The following is a 15466-nucleotide window of genomic DNA, read 5'->3' as shown; positions in this document are numbered from 1 at the left end:
CTTCAACATTGAATCACTTTTAAACTGTCGAAAACAATTTATGTCTGTGTAAAAATCAACTTACTTGTACAAAGTAGCCCTATAAGTCTGTTTTATCTGAGCTCACTTACTTAATATCTCATCTATAACTCGACGCTTCAAGGAGCGTCATTTTGAACTTAGTTCTCGAAAAGTTTTTCTCAGACAATTTCGCCAGTCGACTGGTCGTCTTTGGTCGTCGTGGCTTCAATTATTTATATAAGGACGAAAAACAGTTCCTTACGAAGGTGATACGTGCATCTCACAGACACCTCGAGGATTTAAAAAACATGTTTACTCATTCCTGTGGAATGGAAAGCAAATAATAAAGCGTGGATGACAAGTGCTATATTCGAGGAATTTTTGAACAATTAATAAAAGAATGGAACAAGAAAATAGGAATATTCCACTTTTCTTAGATAATGCAACTTGTCACCCAAAAGTTAAACTTTCAAATGTTCGTTTAGTCTTTTTACCATCACATACAACATCAGTTCTACAGCCACTAGATAATGGAATTATAGTGTGTGTAAAATTTAAACACAGAAAACTGATGCTTCAGCATATTATTGCAAACATGGACGACTGTAAGAGAGCATTTGAAATGACCATGAAAACTGACGTGTCAGATGCAATTGCATTTTTAAGTCACTCAATCAAATGCGTAAAAAATGAATGCGTAATAAAGTGCTTTCAAAACTGTATTTATTCTTGATAATGGCGGAGACTGTGGAGAAGTTGTTTGTTATGACGATCCTAGCGAAATCCAAACTCTAATTGAGAAGATTGATGCAGGTATTCCTGTGAAATCGGAAGGTTTTGTGAACGTTGACAAGAATGTTTTAACAGAAACTGATGGAACTGATTTAAAATCTATAATAGAATCGCAAGAAGGTAACAGTATGAGAGATTCAGAAGATGAACAAAATGGAAAAGATAGTGAGGAAATAGAAATCCATACTTCATCACAAGAGTTAAGTTATATTAATGATATCAAATTGTATGCAAAAATGAAGGGGGAAAATGAACTTCAAGAAAAAGCCGTAGAATTGGCGTTCTCTTTTAACTGCATGAGAAAGCCCATTAAAAAACGAAACAGTTGAAATCGGACACTTTCTTCAAATAGATTTGATTAAGATTTTGTGTACTTATGTATATTTTGAATGTTTATTTCAGCTTTTATTCTAATAAATATAGCATAAACAGTATAATAATTTTATTCAGAAACGTCTTACTTCCCTTGAGTCAAGCAAGTATAACGTTCTGCTAAAAAATTATATATAATTAAGGAAATGCATGTTCACTATGTCTAAGCCAGAAAACCTACTTAAGCCGGAAATTTTACTCGGCCCCGTGCGATTCTGGCTCAGCTAGCTTTTACCATATTATAAAATTCCATTCCAGGGTTCATAAATAACGTGTTTTGTAAAGTATTCTTCATATTTTGGATATTTTATCACCATACTTGTTTATACCAGGTGCAACAAGGCGTTATGTATTGAAAACTGATGTAGTTAAAATATAATTGTGCAGGTGAAAAAAATCATTAGGAAAAGCTTTAGCTAGGAAATGAATTACAACATTAAAATATACATCTTACAATAATAACACAGTTAAATTAGTCTTAAAGTGGAAATTGTTGTGTAAGTAGGATAAGAATACATGGCTTTTTGTAATATCGTGATGCTAGGAACATGAGTCTTTTCTTGAGGGCGGGGATATTGCTTGCCTTATCAGGGTAAGCAATCGGTGTGTATGCGGGGAAACGTTTGTTTGTTTGTTTGTTTTGGAATTTCGCACAAAGCTACTCGAGGGCTATCTGTGCTAGCCGTCCCTAATTTAGCAGTGTAAGACTAGAGGGAAGGCAGCTAGTCATCACCACCCACCGCCAACTCTTGGGCTACTCTTTTACCAACGAATAGTGGGATTGACCGTCACATTATACACCCCCACGGCTGGGAGGGCGAGCATGTTTAGCGCGACGCGGGCGCGAACCCGCGACCCTCGGATTACGAGTCGCACGCCTTACGCGCTCGGCCATGCCGGGCCCGCGGGGAAACGATAGGCTAATCGGATAGCGAGAATCTAAGCTTTTTGCAGGTTCTTGAGGTGTTTTAGAGATGCATTTGCTGTAATTATGTTTCCGTATTCGATGATGGAGTGAATGTAAACTTTATAAATGACTAGGATGGTTTGGCACTGCAGTTCTTGACAAAACTGCTAATTCTTCTTAAATAGAAGATTCGTTCGTCGACTTTTGCGAGAATGTTTCTGAAATGGTCGGTCTATGTTAGTTTTCTGTTGACTGGTTTGTTTTGAATTTCGCGCAAAGCTACACGAGAGAGGGCTATTTGCGCTAGCCGTCCCTAATTTAGCAGTGTACGACTAAAGGGAAGGCAGCTAGCCACCACCGCCCACCGCCAACTTTTGGGCTACTTTTGTACTAATGAATAGTGGGATTGATCGTAACATTACAAAGCCCCCACGGATGAAAGAGTGAGCATGTTTGGTGTGACAGGGATTCAAATCTGCGACTCTCAGATTACGAGTCGAGTGCCTTAACTATCTGGCTATGCCGGGCCCGTTTTCTATTGAATGTAATGCCAAGGAGTTTAATGGTGGGGGAGAATTTGAGCTCCGTGTCCATCATTTTAAGTTTGACTTTTGGAATGGATTTATTTTTCTCGGTGATTTTTTTTTTGCTTAAAGATTATGCTTGAGTTTTGGTTGGGTTAAGTGCTGCATGCCACGTATTACACCAGGCGGTTATATTGTAAAGGGTGGTTTGGACTTCCAAGATCGCTAGCAGGGGTTCACGTGATGTGCTCCATACTGCTATATCGTCAATGTATTGAGAGGCATTGGGATAAGTTAACTTCGGGAAGGGAATGCCAGTAACATACATGATACATAGAAGGGGGCTGAGTACAGACCCTTTGGGAACACCTGCTGAGAGGTGAACGGTGCGAGATGCTGCATTATTGATTTTCGCTTCAGCTATTCTGCTGTCTAAGAAGCTTGAGATCCATCTTGTTAAGGTTGGCGGGAGATTAACTTAAAGCAATTTGTATTTGAGACCTTGATGCCAGATTGAATCGAAAGATTGTTTCACGTCAAGAATTAAGCCCACTGTGGTGTGGGTTTTATTGAAATCCTGTATGATTGTTTCTGTTAACCTTGCTAAGTGGTTAGAGGTCTGTCTATTTCTTCGAGAGTCATTTTGTATTTCAGATAGTATCGTATTGTTTCTAGGTGCCGTATGAGACGTGCTGTTAGTATTTTTTCCAGAAGTTTACCAATACTGTTGATCAGGCTAATGGGTATATAGTATTTTGGGTTTTTGTTTACCGGGGTGGTTTTAGATATACAACAGACCGTATAGATGGTGCCAGTGCATTAAATCTGCGTGTGATGTTTCATGACGTCATGTCTGCACCCTGACAATGGAGAAAAATAAAATTCTCCGTGACAGGAAACAGAGGCAAAACTGGAAAATCGTGACCCCTTATTGCAAATCTACATGTACACAGAATAAAAATTTTGCAAAGTTTGAGGTTGCACTTTGCGTAATAATTTTTTTTTCCAGTATCATTCAAGTAAGTTTCATTATAGTATGATATATGTGCAATGTAAAGATCGCTTTCCCAAACTAATTTATATATATATGCTATCACAAATGTAGTTATAACAAAAAACAACAGTAGTTAAATAATGAAAATAAGGATTAGGCTTAATATAAACATACCCATATTTATTAATGCTAAGAATCTTTTATAAAAAGAGCTTTATTAATTTTTCAGTGATTAACATAGTTCTCTTTATCAATGATTTCGACCTGTGAATATTCAGAGGAATGGTTATATTAAACCATGTGTTCAGATATATGAGAGAAAATTGTTAAATTGTCTCTAAGCCTTGTTGAAAGTTATTCGTTAGTTTCCCTTGTTTTTCCGATTTAAGAACAATCAAAGTCTTCACATTTAATTTGATACACCGACCCTATGTGCCATTGTCAATACATTTTCTTGACAAAAGTTAGTCTAATCTTTTCGCTGGTAGGGAAAACAGTTTTACATTAAACATATATCATATTTTATTGGAGTTTTTGACTGTATTTTCGGGATAGGTTGTGAAAAATTTATAGTAACACACAATAAGAGACGGGCTTGCTAAATTTCTAATATTGGTTTCTAGAGCACAATGAAGTTTTATTTCTCGTTTTGATAATGAAATTTGAATATTTAAAAGTCGCAAAATGTTATCCACTTAAGGAAACTTAAACTGCAGTGTATCAGGAAGAGAAAATGGTAATTTCTTTTATCTTAGTTATACGAGTAAATACATTGGCTAAAAAAAGCGAAACTGAACATCTCATAGTTAGACCTTCGATTTGTCATAACTAACTCGTTGAAATTAAAAATTTGTGCAAGTTGCTGAAAACCGAAAGAATTGTTTAATGATAGAAACTTCTAAACAGGATATGAAAGTGTAGTCACTAATATAACATTATACTTCACAGTTAATCATTTGAACATGTGGCACTTTGTATTAAACTAACTATAAAAAGAGAAGGATTAAAATGCTTTAATATTTTGGCAAAGGTTTATGAATTTGTTTTTATGAAACAAAAACTTGACGATGACCAAAGAAGATTGAAACATTGTTCGCTCCTCTACATAAAAAGTTTTCTCAATTCAAACCAGCCGTTTTTACATATATAATTAATAATATATTTATATTGTTTGAAATTAGATAATTGATTTGTTTTGAATTAAGCACAAAGCTACATATTGGGCAATATGTGCTCTGCCCACCACGGATATCGAAACTCGGTTGTTAGTGTGTAAGTCCGCAGACATACCATTGTGCCACTGGGGGACATGGATAATTGAAAATAACATGATTTATAAATAGTACTTTAAAGCAACATATGAAATGTGACAGTAACAATAATAATAAAGTGATAATTATAAGCCTTAATTCATATTATAATGCATTAAAAATCAAAGAAAGGCAAATAAACATATTTTACTATCAGTGAGACTTTTACTGCTGCCTCATGGATTACAGACATTTTATATCAGGTTTATATTTAGCTGTTTTCAGAGATAAGGATGCAGTACTATCTTCTTAATTAAGACTATTCTGTAACTAGATTTCACAAAGTTTATCACTGAAAACTATGACTCAAATGAATATGTAGATGGAAATACTGTCATAACTTCATTTTTTGCAGTTTTCAGTGTTGATCCGGTCACTAACCAATCTATTTCAATATTTTCTAGTTCACCTCTAAAGGCAACTTGTATTTGTGCTACCAAATTGAGCTGCTTTGTAAATCAGTCAGCTGCATCTCAAAATTATTAAAATCAATCCATTGGAACATTTTCAAATTCACTTTATCTAATGTTACATTGTCTGCACATTTTATGAATTTTATAGTTTCTTCAAATGGCCTAAAGTGAATAAATCTTGAAGATTGTTCGATAGTTGAATCAATGATACTTAAAAATTGCATTTAAAGGCTCTGAATGTGTGTTTTTGCCATTTCAAAATCAGTTGTGTATTTGTGTAGGTTTTGGAAATATTTGAGAGTGCCATTGTTGACGTCACATTTACAAATTTTCATTTCGATTTCAAAGGCTTTTAAGTTATCAAACACAACATTAACTGTTTTTCTAAACCACTGTTATATAGTGTTCAAGTCATTTAAATGAGAGAAAAATCTATAATAAACATAAATCTACAAGTCAACGAAACGTCATACAATTATTGAAACGACAATTTTTCATTCGTCAAAACGTACGAACATTATCCAAATATTGAACAAATCGTTTAAGAACAGACCATCGACTTAGCCAACGAATGTAATTGTACCTAAGTAGCCCCTTTCACACCGCATTCATCTTACTCAGTAATTCTGAATTTGTATTTTCTTCAAAACACGCGCAGAAATGAAATCAGTTCAAGTTCTTTAAGGCCAGCATTTGCACACAAAGCCTTCTCGTGTATAACTCATAGAAAGCCTACGACTGGCTGTACAATATATTTTGTAAACACTTTTACAAAATCTGCTTCTCTGTCAACAATATTGACTTGCACCATTAGTTGTTATGGAAACTATTTTTGGAAAGTCAAGTTATTTATTAGTTAGTTCATTTGTAACTGTTTTACATATTTCGACCCCTGTAGTATGTTCAAGTAAAGTTACCAAGTTAACTAATTATTCGCATATTTCATCATCCCTACAAAACTGAACAATAATGGCTAACCTAGCTGACGATGTAACATTAGTTTTTCTCATCAAGACAAATAGAAAATAATTTGCACGATCCAATATCTTTCGTTAGCTATTCTGCTGTGCTTATTTGTATTTTTAACATTCTATCTTTTACTGTATTTTTACTCACTGGCAAATTCTTAATTTGCCTTTTCTGAAAAACTGTCAAAATTGAGAGGAGCACATCCTAACCTTCATTCTTCAATATAATCTCCATCACTGAATAATTTTTCATATCTCAAAACCAACAGCATTATTATTGCATTTTTTGTTGTTGATTTCTCGAGAAATGTGACACTTTTGTTGTTTCTTACTTTTATCGCGACGCCATTTATTAACTGTTTAATAATGCCGTTTTACTTAACAAATAATTATAGTAATTTTTGTTAATAATAGAAGTGAACAATTTGATTCTGTAAATTAAAGGTAGGGGGATGTTGTTGTTTTGCTGTTTTTGAATTAAGCACAAAGCTACACAATGGGCTATCTGTGCTCTGCCCACCACGGGTATCGAAACCCAGTTTTTAGTGTTGTAAGTCCGCAGACATTCCGCTGAGCCACTGGGGGCAGGTAGGAGGAGAGAAGCTGAATGATTTTAATATTTTTATAACAATTTAAAAAAATATTTTAACATTTTCCCCCTAGTTACCAGGTGGAATGTCTCCGGACTCATACCACTAGAAACCGGGTTTCGATACCCGTGGTAGACAGGGCACATGTAGCTCACTGCATGACTCTGTGCTTAGTTACAAACAAGCAACAGTCAGCCCTCGTATTTAAGAACGTAACTTAATTTTTTTTTTGTAATATCACTACCATGCACTAGACGGAGCATATAAATGTTTTGAAATGTGTCTCACAGTTACATGTGCATGTGTATAATACGACTAGGAAATTACGATATGCTACTGTTAAGTATATTTCAAGTAAGCAAGTTTTCATAATAATATTAAAGACAGTTTTATACGTACAGTTATAGTTTAAATGTTTAGTTATTTACATTAGGGGATTGTAAGTGAAAAATTTTATTTCCTATAGAATTAAATATAAGTTACAAGATAAGTTAGGCCTAAGGACGATAAGCCTAAATAGATTATTTCATTAAGTAAAGTGTTCTTGTGATTATAGTTTACATTATATTGTATTTCATCAAATAATTGCAGTTGAAGAAAGTGCTTAAAATTTATTCTGGCAATTTCAGTTGCTCTTTGGAAGAATATGTTATACCTTTTATATTGTTAATTTTAGCAAACGACATTTCATTATTGTAGTTCAGTAATTGTAAATATTACATGTAAGATATTGCATCAAATTGATTTTTAGGTTTTAGGAGGAGGAACCTAAGAATAACAAAGTGTGAAAAACAGTGTAGAAATGAAAACTGAAGTAAATATAATTAAAGTTGAATTATTAAAACATCATTATCATTATTAGATCAGTTAAGTCCATGTTAACATCATGATCAGGCACAGTAGTTAATACAATGTATAAAGTGCTTGGCTTAGAGTGTTGTGGCCACATATTAATAAATTATTAAATTTACATTGGAAATTCATTATGCAACTAAAATTAAGGAAAAACAGTTGATAACCATACTTGTAAATCAACTTTTCACTCCTTGTGACTTTCCCATTGGAACAGTGTTAATAAAGTGTCAGTGATTTATATCATATTAATAGGTAAAGGCAAGATAAAATTTAGTCCCAATAAATTCCCTCTTCTAAACCTGTATGTGTAGATTAATATTATATGAATGGTAAATGATACTTCTCAATAACCAAATGCTAGTAATGAAATATGAGCATGTCTATAGAAGAGATTATATAATCGTATTGGTTGTAAACTTTAATTACTGTGATGGACAGATACATACCAATTTGTTCTACATCACATCATGATGTAATTTGTAGGTCATTTATACCACTTTTATCATAGATTATTGTAGTACATGTTCTTATGCTGTAGCCACACCCATTGATTTTATATAGTAGTCTATTGTCAGGACAGTATAGTCTGTTTATGCTCAGTGATATGACATAAGCAAGTTGTTTACAATTTCCAACCATCATTTTCTGACATTCTATCAGTTCAGCTTGGTAAGACATACCTATGCATTGGTTTGTGCATTATGTAATCTGTATCACAGCTTTTGTATGGCCCTGTTTCTACAAATTGAATGGCTAAAAAGAATTTTAAATGTTTTGAAAGTTTTTGTTTGTTTGTTTGTTTGTTTTCAAATAGAAAATGCTTCTGGACCCAATGTGACAAGCCAGAATAAAGTAGAGTAATGGGAGTAAAGTTGCCTCAAAATAAATTATGCAAATTCAGTTTTGTATTATTACTGTTGATATTTTATTAGTTTTTTTGGTATACTGTAATTTGTATTTTATTTACACAGGTTTTATATATTCATGACTGAGATTTTTGCATTCACACACTTTTGTTGCTGGGAGCTGTAAAATATGTTGGATTCCTGACTTGATTGTAGATTGTTGATCAGAAGATTGAATGTTTGAGCAACTTTATGTCACTGAATATTCTTTATATATATGTATTAGGAGTTCCTTTGGAGTATTTTATGTAAAATCTCTATTGCACACAAAGAGGTTGTTTGAAAGGCTCTGTTGATTGTCAATAAATATATATACCCTCAAGGAAGATCCAATTACAAAAATATTGATGTATTAATACCCTTAAAAAAAAGACACATTTACAAGAATTTTTATATTTTTATATCTTATTTACAAAAAGTACAATTAACATTTAGTTGGGAGTTTTGAATGTTTATTCAACAAATTTTGTGCCTTATTTTCCAGCAAGTTTTATTACATTGGAAAAAATAAGCTCAAACTACGGTAATATTACGTAGTATCTTAAGGAAACGGGTAGTCAGTAGCTTCTGTCTGATAGATTGTTTAGGCAGAGTATTCATGATGGAACTTAGTTAAAGGATGACGGTTGTTGTAGAAACACAAGTGTAGAGAACAACATTTCAAAAGTCTTCTGCCTTTTGTCTTCAGATCAGTGTGGGTATGATGTTGGTTGGTCTTTTAAAGTATTAAGGTGAAATGTGTATAATATTAGGATTGGTATGTTTATCTGTTTTTAATGGATAGAGAGATTTCCTGTAGATTCAACCAATGGTAGCCATAGGTTACTTATTAGATATAAGGAATCTGTGTAGAGGTCAGTGACATATAAAACTTTTAAACAGAACAGCAATCTTGGCCAATTACATTCAGTTGTTTCATTCCAATTATCTTGGCCTGCCTGCCAGTTACAGCCGATACTGAGACTACATTTGCCTTGGAACATTCACGTGTATTACTTACTGTACTGTAGTATATGTACAGTGTGTGAGTGCTCACATGTACATACACTTCTGATGTGAATTTTCATTCAGGTCTAGGTAATTTCACTTCCAATGTAAACAAAAAAAATATATAACATTAATAGTGACATATATTTAAAAAACTGCTTTCTTAAACTAGGTTTTAAAACTGCCTAATTAAATTTTCAGTATGAAACTACTTAAATCTTAATTTATGTTAAATTTATTACTATTACTCAAAAGGAAATATAAAGATGACAAATGGCAGCAAGTTCTTGTTAGATATAATCCAGATATCAAGATTGACTTTTTATAAGTAATAGTTCACAATTTTCATTTCTTTTAATAATTATCATTTTTAATGTTGATTTTTAAAATTATCTATCACTCGTTTTTTACATATATTACTGGTAACATTTTCATTCATATTAGTAATTTGTATTGGCCAGGAGAGAGACAAAGCTAGCCTTATTTTATTTGTTATTATTCTGTTTCATACTTATCACAACTTTAATAAAATTTTGTTTGCAGTTATCATTATTATGTTTTGTGTAATTTGTGAGTTTTCCACTTTTCTTGTGGTAGCTAGGCCTTTAATATTTCTTAAACTTGATGGGTCATATCTAACATTAACCTTAGGCCTATACAAAAGGGGTTTAAGGTTTCAAATATAATGATTAATGGTGAAAATTCTGAGCCTTATTTTGTAAATTTGTTTTAGTACCTACCAAAGGTTTGTCATTAAGAAGTTAATATTGCCACATCAGTTTTATTGTTGTAAACAAGTACACTAGAAATTGATATCTCCAAATATTTGTGTTACTAGTGATTAATTTCATAGTGAGTTCCCACCTGCCAATATACATACACACAAATATAGTGTAATATAATGTGTATTAATGAAACTAACTATGCTGAATGCACTGTATTGTGTTATGACACACAGCCATTAACACTTAGTTGAATTCCATACAAAATGTATGTGCATAAAGTAGCACAGAGGTGCAGCTTGTCTAGGATAGAAAGTTTAGTGATTTAAAATGGCATAATTAGCCAATCACAAAAATGCACTCTCTCATACAAAAAACAATCATTTTAAAACAAAAAATGGACCACAAGATATTTTTGTGGGGGTTTAGATTTTCAAATTTGCAGTCATTGAATTTACTGATGATTTAAGGATCAGAGTCAACATTACATTAGAGTGTTGTATTGGCATAGATAAGTATACAATAAACTGCAATGCTGTTTTAAGTAAGGGTCTATTCCAGGGTGCTGTCATTCATCAGACAATATGGAGGTTTAAGTTGGTTGTCTGAGGAACATTTTAGTCATTCTGGACGACTGTTAAAATTGGGCTCTGCTTGTATTGTATGTATCAGTGATTTGGTATATTGGTATATTATGAGAATCATTCTGTCCTATGCTTTGTTTACTAACAAATATCTGTTGAACCTGACATTTGTTTATGCATGAGTGTGAATTGAGCTAAAAGAAAGTATTTGGATCATCAAATTGAAATCTACCTCTTTTTGTGATATTTTATAATATATCATATTTATATTTTACATTTTAATAAAAATAATTGATTGTAATCTCATTTTAAATATTTCAGACAGCCTGCAGAAAGTATTCCTCTCATTCCTTAATAGTTCATATTAGAAAATCAGTTTGATGCAGGGTAAGTCCTTAATGCTGGATCATAAAAAATAGTATAATTATAATTCAATTAAGAGTTTTTTTTTTCTGCTAGACATTTTGGGTTACACCTTTTTTAGGGTCTGTAAAGATGACGGATTACAAAACTGATTTTAAATTATAGTAACTGAAAAAATAAATAAAATTACAACAATATATTGGAATGGTGCACTGTGAAGAATGCTAAAACTATTTCTGAACAGATTAAGAGTTAATGATCATAAATATTAAAAAATGAACTGAAAAATAAATATTTCATGAAATGGTAATGGTTTTGTAAAGGTCAGGCATTGTATCTGTTAACCTTTTCTTCAGTAGATGATCTCATTTACATCACTTTGACTGGAGAAGGACATTTATGCAAAACAAACTTACAGTAACTCTGAACATTCCTCACAAACCCTCATGAGATTTTGTTAAAGTATTTTGTATGCCATTCTAACAAAAACATCTATAGTAATTATTTGCCCTCAAATTATTAAAGTAGTTCAACTGCAAGTTGATTTTCATTTTGAGTCTAAAAATATTTTCTTTTGTTTTATAGTTGTCATATTTCATTTACATAATCTCTAGAACTTCCTAAAAGGATATTAGAAATATTTTTTGAGGTAAATGTTTATATTTTATTTTTCATTTTGAATATACACTGCAATGAAATAAAATATGTATCTTTTTAATTTTTTTGTAGAATAGGGTTTTCCTTTTTTAAATTTGTAATTTTAGGTGATTTTAACATATATTTAACTTTTAATGCTTTATTTTTCTTTCTTATCCTATACCACATTAATTTTGTAACAAGTTAACAGTGCTCTTGGAGCATATTATGGTGTCTTTGTCAGATGTGCAACTTTTGGCAAAATGTTTATTCACTGTGTAATGTTATGTGGCATATTTCAAAATAGTCTTATTACATAAATAATGCATAATAAGCTAAAATATAATTTTAAGACCCAAATACAGTTTAAACTGGATGTCTAACTATACGATATTTAGGTGTGAAAGAATTTTAGATGCTATAATTGATCAAGCCAACAATACTACAGTTAGTAACATGTACTCCATGATGACAGCTGCATGCCAATTTCAAAATACCCACCATAGGATTACAGTGCAAGCTGAGCTCTTTCTGATGACTGCACACATATACATGTGATATCAATGTGTAGTAGGCAAAACTCAAAGAAATCTGTTGGAGGTAGACATGGTAACTGTCAGGGGTTGAAAAATTAATACTTGGTTTAAATGCATTTATTCACAGAAGTTTGAAATAAAGGAGTCAAAAGGTTATGCAAGCATCTTATAGTAGTTATACATCTACATTTTGCCATTGTATTATTGAAGATACAGAGTGCCAAAGTTGTTTTCATAACTTGTTGATCACATGACAGTTATCTGAAATTTTAATTAACATTTTAAAGGTATTTTTTGAAGTAATGGACTTAAAACGTAGATAACACAAAACTTTGAATCATAATATGCATTATAATGATAATATAATTAAATTGATATTAGAGGTGTTTCATTAAATTTTGAACAAAACATGGTGATTTGTGAAGAAAATTATTTAAACAGGTACCCATTGTTAAAAGGTTGATGAAAGGTGTTTGGATTCAATTAGAAGAAATTTCTTAGAGATTCAAGAGAGTTGTCACAAATTGCTAAAGTTTTGATCGATAGGGTGTGTCATTAATTATGCTGTATGCAGTGATGTAATTTTCAGCAGTGACTTTTGTTGACATGATTTGCAATGGCACAAAAATATTTTTGTTTAGGGTGACTGGATTACTTGTGTATGTGTAGTTGAAAAATGTATTTGTCATTTTACGGCCCATCATGGCCAAGTGGGTTAAGGTGTTCGACCTGTAGTCTGAGGATTGTGGGTTCGAATTCTCATCGCACCAAACATGCTCACCCTTTCAGCCATGGGGGTGTTATAATGTAATGGTCAATCCCACTATTCTCTGGTAAAAGACTAGCCCAAGAGTTGGCAGTGGTTGGTGATGAAATGCTGCCTTCCCTCTAGTCTTACACTGCTAAATTAGGGACGGCTACCACAGATAGCCCTCGTGTAGCTTTGCACAAAATTCAGAAACAAACAAACAATTGTGATTTCATAGATGGTGTTCTTTATGTGTAAAGGATTTATGAGACATTGGTTTTAGCACCTTTTGAATATACATGGATTGGTATGATGATTTGATGTAAAGCAACCTTTATACATTTCGCTTTCATAATTTTTTAACATAATGTTGGCTCAGTTGGGTCAGATGTATTTAAGTATTGGTTTATACATTATGTAATCTGTAATATAAAGTTTCTTGTATGGCATTGTTTCTATAAATTCAGTGGTTAAAAAAATATTAACTGGCCTTAAAATTTTGAGGTAATTAAGAAAGAGGTAAATATCAAGTAAAATGTATTCTTTTTTAGCAAATTAATGTTTAGCTATGATTTAAATACTTTTAGTAGGGTATTCTGATGATTTTAAAATAATGAAAATAAGACAAAAATTCATACATCATTGGATTCCACAGTCACAAATTACAAGATTTATACTACTAAATTTTCAGTTATATAATTAATAAGAAACAAAAATCATAATTGGAAGTCAACATTTTGTTCTACACAACCTTCCCGTTGTAACAAAGTTAGGGGTATTTATTAATGTAAGTGAAACATTTTTTTGTCATTGGCCTTTGGGTCCAAGGTTTGCCCCTGCTCAACCCATTTGTCCTCATGTTATGAATTTTCTCACTTGACTGTTCAGCTAGGGGTGTTTTGTCACCTCGATTGTGGGTTGTCAGGCTGCCTTATTCCACTGTCATATATAACAGACAGTTCAGTGTAGGTAGTATTATTAAGGGGCTAAGTAAAAGTAAATTCATGTTAAAGAGAAGTTTGGTCATAAAAAAAATAGAAAACATAGTTAACCATCATAGGTGTGAATAGCTTAACAGTTGATATGTTAGAGTGAGATTAACAGTTTGAAAGAGATGAGAATCATTTGTCTTGTCAAAATGTGTTCTAATCTAATTGAACCTGCCTGTGTATACTTTGACTAAAGGGAGATGATTTTTGGAAGTACAAAAAGTTGGAGATTATTGGAAGTTCAGGATACATTAATGTATACGATAGTGTAAGTTAATTATATATGAATGCAATTGTATAAAAATAGAGAAAAATAGCTTGGCTTATTATCAACTGAATTCAGAAGCAATTGAATTGACATTTAATGAGCCACAGCTTGGATTATACAATGAGAAATGGTGGTAGAAGAAAACATGAACAATGGTAGAAACTGGTAGGCCTGTATATGTATAACTGTAGCAGTAGTGCAAATAGTATGGAAATTACAATTGAACCATATAACCATGTCAAATTTCGATAAATGGTTAGAAAGAGGAGTGTCTTGGGTTAAAAGATGGCAAACTATGAGAGTGTGTTCAACAACAAGAATTAAATATAGATGAAAGAGATAGAGAGAGGATAGACTAGAAATGGAAAGAATGAGAGCATAATTTGAGATAGCAAAGCTCATCCAGCTGAAGGTAAAAAGGATCTAAGAATAACAAAAGAGTCACCTGACCAAGTTATCCAAATTTGATGATCAAAAAGATGAAATAGATGCTTTCCTGGAGAGATATGAAAGATCTGACCAAAGTCAGAACTTGGACAGAGGTAACTGGACAATCTGTCTCAGCCCACTTCTCACAGGAAAAGGCCTACAAAGTACATGCAGGCATAACATCAGAAGATGCCATGGACTATGATAAATTAAAAGTGGCTTTGCTGAAATGATATTAACTTAAGGTTTTTGCTGGAAGTTGAAAGAAGTCAAATCTGACACTGGAGAAACTGTATTTCTGTTTGTAACACATCTGTGGTGATACTTCACCAGATGGACTGACATGGCCAAATGGGACAATAGTTTTGAGGAACTGGCAGATCTATTAGTATGTGAACAGATCATGATCACATGTTCAGCTCACATGCTTCTCGTTTGGCAAAATCAATCAGCCTTTTTAGTCTTGGGCCCTTCAGGTTTACTAATTGTGCTGTATTGTTGATTTGTTTTTTTCAGTTGGTTCCTGGAGATATTTGCATAGGGATCACATTTATTAGGTTTACATTTTCACTAG

The 15466-nt window shown here is 32.5% G+C and overlaps 1 protein-coding gene across 9 annotated transcripts in view; it reads left to right on the top strand.

Annotated features, from left to right (window-relative positions):
* Positions 1–7073: 7073 nt before the first annotated feature.
* LOC143224859 (ubiquitin carboxyl-terminal hydrolase 24-like) overlaps positions 7074–15466 on the top strand; it is a 277830-nt gene continuing 269437 nt past the window's right edge. For 7 of the 9 annotated variants that reach the window (XR_013013468.1, XM_076453297.1, XM_076453262.1 and 4 more), the window contains exons 1-2: positions 7075–7224; positions 11245–11310. The gene's annotated coding sequence lies outside the window, so the exon portion shown is untranslated. Of the gene's footprint in view, positions 7225–7259; positions 7310–11244; positions 11311–15466 lie in introns of those variants that run through there. The other 2 variants (XM_076453271.1, XM_076453243.1) reach the window with 2 other exon arrangements.

This window comes from Tachypleus tridentatus, chromosome 1, assembly GCF_004210375.1.
Source record: "Tachypleus tridentatus isolate NWPU-2018 chromosome 1, ASM421037v1, whole genome shotgun sequence".
In the NCBI taxonomy this organism is placed as follows: Eukaryota; Metazoa; Arthropoda; class Merostomata; order Xiphosura; family Limulidae; genus Tachypleus; species Tachypleus tridentatus.
Note: the sequence above shows the minus strand (reverse complement) of the source record. Positions and strands in the feature narration are given on the sequence as shown.